The following is a 7,782-nucleotide window of genomic DNA, read 5'->3' on the forward strand; positions in this document are numbered from 1 at the left end:
CTTAGAACAAGGCTGTCCCTGGATCCCACATTCTTCAAAGGCAATGGCCAGACATGCATGCCCTGTAAGAGTCACACTGTCCTGAGGTCTGCCCTGCCCCACACTCACCAGTGGGCTCAGCAGGGCGTCTGCAGTCACTTGGAAGCTTGCATTCCTGACCAGGATCTGGCAGTGGTGACGGACACTCACTGCTATGCACGGAGCCTTCAAACAGGTTATATTTCAGGAAGCAGGGTTTTGAGACTCTCCCCGCATTGGGTATTTTGTTCCAGGAAGTCTTTGAGAACAAGCCGTTCAGGACAAGGAAGGAATAAATTCAACTGGTCGGCTACTTCCAGAAACCTCAAAGGGCCAATGGATTATGAGATAATTTTTTAAATCCCCGTTTTCTGCAAGAAGCAATCAAAGTTCTTTGCATTCGATTTAGTCCTCTTTCTAGGGAAAGCATGCTCAGCAGCTCAAAGTTTTAAAGTTAGGTATCTGAGTTTCCATCTTGAGAAGCCATGAAATTCCCTGGCCATTTCCTCTTTCCCCTGGTGCCTCCATTTCACACAGGGCACAAAACCTCACCATGGCAAAGCAAGAGGGGTTGGACTGGGTACCCCACCACACTCAAAGCACAGCAGTGCAGTCACGGGAGGTCTGCAGGCCCGTTATCCATGCAGCTGTGATTTCTGGCTCTAGGAAGGTCCTGTGTTATTTTCAGCATCAGATAAGACACAATTGGGAAGAATAATTTCTTTCCTGGCAGGAAAATCCTAACGTGACTACAGCCACTGAGGTGCTTCCGGGAGGGTGCTTTAGTGCCTACTAACTCCATTTAATGGAGTTGCCTCATCTTCTTGAACTTTCCTTCCCACCAAAACAAAAGTCACCTTCAGATTTTCTAGGCAGCAAACCCTTCTAACAGGCATTCTTGACAATGTGCAGACAGGCGGGCTGCAGGACCTGTGAACCTGGGTAATCTTGACTGCCCGAGACTCGCACCCATTCTTAGTGGGTGACTGATGGATGCTGTACAGGATGGGCTCCCAGCAAATGGCCTTGGGTCCTTGAGCACCCAGGTTCTGTTCCAGTTCTATGGGATTGGGAGGGCATGTCCTTGGGGCAGATTGTGGTCTAATCTTCCCAGGTAATGCCAGTCACAGGACTAGGTAGGCTCTGTTTATGACCATTCCCTTATGGCCCTCACCATGCATTAGGGGTGCTTTGATTTAGGAAATGTTTGCTGGGTCTCCGTGTGTATTAGTCTGTTTTCACATTGCTGATAAAGACATGCCTGAGGTTGGATAGTTTATGAAGAAGGCACATCTTACGTGGTGGCAGACGAGAGAGAATGAGGGTCAAGTGAAAGGAGAAACCCGTTATAAAACCATCAGCTCTCATGAGACTTATTTACTACCACGAGAACAGTGTCGGGGAACCACCCCCATGATTCAGTTACCTTCCACTGGGTCCCTCTCACAACAGGTGGGAATTATGGGAGCTAGAATTCAAGATGGGATTTGAGTGGAGACACAGCCACACTGTATCACCATATGAACAGAAGCAGGTAAAATGTATCCCATCGAATGTAGATATTACGACCAACCATATGTATTGTATTTGTAAAGTAGCTTCATGAAAATCAGTCTAAATTAAATTCACATAAGCTACGTGAAGAAATACCACAAGGGGACAGGTGTGGTGACTCACACCTGTAATCCCAGTACTTTGGGAAGCTGAGGCAGGCGGATTATTTGAGGTCAGGAGTTCGAGACCAGCCTGGTCAGTATGGCAAAACCTTGTCTCTACTAAAAATAATTACAAAGATTAGTTGGGTGTGGTGGCATGTGTCTGTAATCCCTGCTACTTGGGAGGCTGAGGTGTGAGAATCACTTGAACCCAGAAGGTAGAGGTTGCTCTGAGTTGAGATCATGCCAGTGCACTCTAGCCTAGGTGACAGAGACTCAATCTCAAAAGAGAGAGAGAGAGTGAGAGAGAGAAGGAAAAAGGAAAAGGAAAGAAAGATACAAGGGAGGGAGGAAGGAAGAGGAGAAAGAGTGGAAGGAAGGATAGAAAGGAGGGAAGGAGGGAGGGAGGGAAGGCAGGCAGGCAGGCGGTCTACACTGCTGGCAGCAGGCGTGTGCCTTTCTGGTTGAGCTGTGGCATCAGCATGGCTCCCCACCGGCTCCTTTGCCTTTCTAGTGGCTACTCCTACCCCAAACCCCTGCCACACAAGTGGAGTTTGAGGACGTTTTGGGATGCGGGGTCGGGGGAGGTAGATATAAATTAGAAAAAGACGTCTAATACTACAGTGCTTTATTTTTGAAAATGAAAAAAAGTTACAATTTCTGTATTAGAAAATAAAGTTCCATAAAATCTCAGTCGTTGGTTTGAAAACTTTAAGAACCATTTCCTCATACTTTCCGGAATCTTGTACTTCTTCCCTGAGATGCCTCCGGGAGCAGAAAGGAGTTGCCAGAGGAGGCCTCCTGGGAAGGTGCCTGGAGTCCCTGTTAGCCCCTCTCTGCCCAGAGCCTTCTGGGCTGCAGGTGACTGATGGCTCTATCTCAAAGGGAGGGAGGGAGGGAAGGAAGGAAGGAAGGCAGGCTGGCTACAAGGAACACATGGGAATGGCCCGCTGCTGGTTGCAGGCGTGTGCCTTTCATCAAGTGTTGGTGACTGGGTTTTGATGTCAGACACTGAACTCAGGAGTTCTGCTTTCCTCTCTTGATCTCTCCTCATCAGAGATTTTTGGTCATTTCCTAAAAAGGCCCTTCCCTGCTTCCTTCCTGAATGCTGTAGACAAGTTGAGCAGAAGAATCAGATTTCACAATATTCGCGTTGACTTTTTTCCCACCCACTTTTGCTGTGGACCGGAGAGAGCCTGGGCTGCAGAGGTGATTTCTGGAGTCCTGGCAGCTTTGGCGTTGGTGCCTGTGCTGTGGGAAGGCCAAGCTGACTGGGGGCCTTTGTTCCCTCCCCTGCAAAGCATGGATTCTGTGTGTGCCGAGCCTGCTGGCTTCCCAGTCCTGTGCTTCAGAGGGTCCTGGGCAAGTGGGTACCCTCGGAGACGGATGCGAAAGTTGGCACTGGGTGAGGGCTCCATTCCACTGTCTCTCTGATGAAGCCGGCTTGGGAGGGGACACACAGTGTTTTGAAGATGTGGCCCAGCCGATTTGGACCGGTCTTGTTGAGCCGTCACTGCACAGCTCTGAGCTCCAGAGGTCCTGGCTATCCATGGGCATGAAACACCAGCGCCAGCACGCCCCTGTGAGGGCACCATGGATGTTGCCTAGGATAGCACTCTTCCACCTGTAAAAGGCTCCATTATGACATGCATCTGTTATTGTCATACTTAATTTTAACTTTACACAGTTCACACTCGGGTGTGCAAAATTAGGATTTGACTTTCCTAGAACTGAGTTTTGTCTGTATCTGAAGCACCCATTCTGAGTGATGGCAGAAAAAGTAATCCAATGGATTCAGAAAACTTCCAACTAACCTCACTCCAAGCAGGATTTTCTTTGGCACCTCTTTCTCCCTGGGGTCAGCTCCAAGGGCAGGAGCCTTGGTGAGGAGAGGACATCTGCTCTTGGCCCACGCTGGCGCCAGCGAGCACGCGCGGTGGTCCTGTCATGGTCTCCGGTCTGAGGCTCCCTGGACTCCTGCTGTGAGGTCCCCGTGGCGCCTGCTGACGCTTCTACCCCAACCCCCTGTCCTAACTCGGAAGTGATGTTGTGGCCAGCAGGTTCTCGCTCGCAACCTACACCTCCTCTGTCCCTGGCCACATGGGAACGCGTCATTTGTCGGTCCCCTCTGGGGACTCCTGGCTTTGCTCTGGGGCTGACCCTGCACCCTCATGCAGTCCTCTCCCGAGCCCTGGGGTTGGGGTTGCTCATTCTCTGAGAACTCCAAGCTGGAATTGGAACGCACCTCTCTTCTACTCTGGGACCCCCAAATCTATTTGAGAGCTTCTACGATTCCTCTCCCACCACTGCCCAAGTGAGCCTGGTGTTTCAGACTTCAAAGCCAATAACTGGGCATTTCCTTTCTCTTTTCCTCCCTGGCACTCCATATCCTCACACTCGATGCAGAGCCAAACACGGGTCTCATCCCCCAAGTGAGGGACAGAGCCCTGAGCTCACCCTGTCGTCCTCGAGAGTCATGGCGTCCAAGTTGCCCTCACATCCAGCCTTTCAGGTTCTCAGGTGGGTTCCTTTGGCTCCTAACCCCGGACATTTGGCCATGAGATATTTTTGGCTGTCACAGTTGGGTGAGGGGTGGTACTGGCATCTAGTGGGTGGAGGCCAGGCATGTCCCTAAATATCCCACGATGCCAGGACAGCCCCCATAACAAGAGTTATTCAGCCTGAAATGCTGTGCTAAGATTGAGGCCAGGCCTGAGCTCCCGGACGCGTCACATTTTGGACCCTGGACTGCCCTGACAGGTAAGTTCTTCTTTCTTTAGAAGAGAAACCACCACTGCTGCAGTCAAGGCTCGCGGCACCGCCCAGGAGGTGCCCTGGAGAAGACTCAGGCTGGGACTGCAGCACTGGAGCCCCATTCTGGCTGGCGGGAGAGTGTGGATTCCTGTACAACGAAGCCGCTCCTGCGCCCGTTCCCTGCCCGGCCGCTTTCTGAGGGAAATACCCGCGGCGGCCACACGATGGCAGCCTTGCCCAAACCAAAGCCCGCCGGGCGCGCTCCGAGGTCCGCAGCCCCAAGACGGTGTCCCCAGGCGGTGGACACGGGGCCGCCCTCCCACAAAATCCAAGGGAACTTCTTTAGGTGCAGCTAGAAACTCTGCGCTTACCAGATGAAAGAAGCAGAGAGCCGCACGGGCTGCACACTCCTACCTGCTCGTCCGCCTCGATGCCCGCAGAGCTCATCTGTGCCAATGTGGACCCATGTTCTCCTCCCCATCCCACATTTCAGTGATGTGACAAGACAGAGAACACAGATGAGATTTATTTTTAAAAGGGGCTCGCGTGTCTTTCTTCTTTCCTCCTTCCTTCCTTCTTCTCCCATCCTCCCCCTCCCCTCCCTCTCCCCTCCCCTCCCCCTCCCCTCCCCTCCTCCTCCTTCTCCCTTTCTTCTTTCTTTCTTCTTCTTCTTCCCTTTTGGACTGCATCTCACTCACTCACCCAGGCTAGAGTACAGTGGCCCGATCTCAGCTCACTGATCTCTGCCTCCCGGGTTCAACTGATTCTCTTGCCTCAGCCTCCCGAGTAGCTGGGATTACAGGTGCTAGGCCCAGCTAATTTTTGTATTTTTAGTAGACACGGGGTTTCACCACGTTGGCCAAGCTGGTCTTGAACTCCCGACCTCATGTGATCCACCCACCTCGGCCTCCCAAAGCGCTGAGATTGCGAAAAAAATGTTTAGCTTTCATTGTGAGTCCAGGAGTGCAGACTTCAGATTTCCCTGATTACTTCATTAATCCTATAGACTTGAAATAAATACACAAAGAATTCAGCTAACCCACTACAATGGACCCTAGTTTCCTTCACCACCGGTTGAAGTGGTGGCGGGCGGGGGGGGGGGGGGCTTGAGACTCATCTATTCCTTGGAATTCGTCACTCTGGCATGAATGCTGGGGGGTGGAGTGGAGGCCACCCCCTTTCTCCCTCTTAGCCTCTCTGGCTCTTGGGCATCCTACAGAAAACACCGGGGCCCTGGACCTAGAGGCATCTGCCCATCTAGCTATGATCTGGACTCACTTCTGTTATGTGTCATTAATTTGGCCCCATTTCCGTCTGTAGTTTTTTGATGTGTTATTTGGCTGCTTCTTTTCAGCAGCAGCCGCCGCTGCCAAAATACTCTGGGGCCAGTGTGCTTCATTTATAAAATGGGCACAGGATCTCCACGGCTGGATTCACTGGAAAGATAAAAGTAAATTTGCAGCGTCCCAGGGATGCCAAGTTCACGGTGGTCCTGGCTTGCAATGATGAGGAGAATGGAACTGGGGTGGGAAGAGGGAAGGGGGGGAACCAGGAGGCAGAACAGCCAACAGAGCATGTTGGCACTGGGCACCCCCACCTGCCCCCAGGGAGGTTGAACTGAGAGGGTGAGGAGCTGGGGGAGCCAGACCTGGTGCTTGAAATGGGGTGGGAGGGATGGAAGAGGCCCAAGGAGCCCTCCCCCTAGTTAAACCAACCTGGGACTGGTAACAGAGGTGCCCAAGACCCTCCCAGTAACAGGGTGCCCCGTGCTTCAGGGGACTACCCCACTTAAGGATGGCATTCTCTCAGTGTGTAGAAGTTCTAATTACTGCTTTAAAACTGCATTATGCACTTTAGGAGGCTGAGGTGGGAGGAGTGCTTGAGCTCAGGTGTTCAATACTAGCCTGGGCAACATAGTGGGATACCACCTCTACGAAAAAATGAAAACACTAGCTTACCATGGTGGCACATGCCTGTAGCCCCAGGTACTTGGGAGGCTAAGGTGGGAGGATTGCTTGAGGCCACGAGTTTGAGGCTGCAGTGAGCTGTGATCCTGCCATAGTACCCCAGCCTGGGCAACAGAGCGAGTTCCTGTCTCAACAAATAATCAAATAAACAAGCAACAACTGGTTCATGCAGCCATCCTTCTCACCTACACTGGTGGCTTCCATGGGCCAGGTGCTGTGCTGAGGCCTGGGAAAGACTCGTGGGCATGACAGAAAATGGTCACACAGCCCTCGGCTCCCAAGGACCAGATGCAGGTGCAGCCAGTGTGATGAATAGAGGAAGGGACTTCTGAGAAGGGGGAGGTGGAGTCCACTTGCACAAATTTATGCTGGATTGTAAGCTCCCTGAGGTCAGAGTTAAGGCTCACAGTCCCCTCAGCATTGATGCAATCACCACCATGTGAATGTCAGCTGAAAGTCTGAATAGAGAGAATCCTCAGAAGAATGTGGACTCTGACACATCTGGTGGCATTCCTGTTGCTATGGCATCCTGCATGAAGAAACCCTGAGGTGTATGGGCTTGGCACACACCTGGGTTAGCATCCACCCTGAGGTCCAGGTGACAGCTGTGGAGGGCATGCAGTGGCAGAGCTGGGTGTCCCAGGCAACTGGGAGGCCCTGAGTGGGAACACGGACTCTTGCTGTATTTCCACACACTGCCTCAGTAGTATACGAGTAACAATGCTATTGTTGCTGTATATACCGCTGGACTTTTTGCTTTAAAAGTGCAGCATTGTACTCTGTACTAGAAATCACACCACACAGGTGGTTTAATTCCTGCATTTTAAAAAATGTGAGCACTGCCTGAGTTATTTCACCCCAATGTTTTAAACTTTCTTTCTTCCTTCTTCTTTCTCTCTCCCTTTCTTTTCTTTCTCTCTCCCTCCCTCCCTCCCCCTTCTTTCTTTCTCTTTCTTTCTTTCTCCCTCTCTCTTTCCCCCTCCCTGCCTCTCTCTCTTTTCTTCCTTCCTTCCTTCCCTTCTTCCTTCTTTCCTTCCTTCCTTCTTTCTTTCTAGATGGTCTTGAACTCTTGGGTTCAAGTTATCTTCCCACCTTGGCCTCCCTAAGTGCTGGGATTAGAGGTGTGAGTCACCCCACCTGGCCCATCATACTTTAAGTCTGCATGAGTTCTTATGACATAGCTGCACCAGGGTGAACACCACGGCTTTCCTCCACTTGAATGTTTAGGGTCCTTCCTGTTTTATGCTGTTATGAAGAACAATCTAGGCCAGGTACGGTGGCTCACGCCTGTAATCCTAGCACTTTGGGAGGCAGGACAGGCGGATTGCCTGAGCTGAGGAGTTTGAGACCGCCCTGGGCAACATAGTGAAATCCTGTCTCTACTAAAA

Source organism: Aotus nancymaae, unplaced genomic scaffold (genome assembly GCF_030222135.1).
Source record: "Aotus nancymaae isolate 86718 unplaced genomic scaffold, 86718_ANA_hifiasm-v0.15.2.pri h1tg000014l, whole genome shotgun sequence".
NCBI lineage: Eukaryota > Metazoa > Chordata > Mammalia > Primates > Aotidae > Aotus > Aotus nancymaae.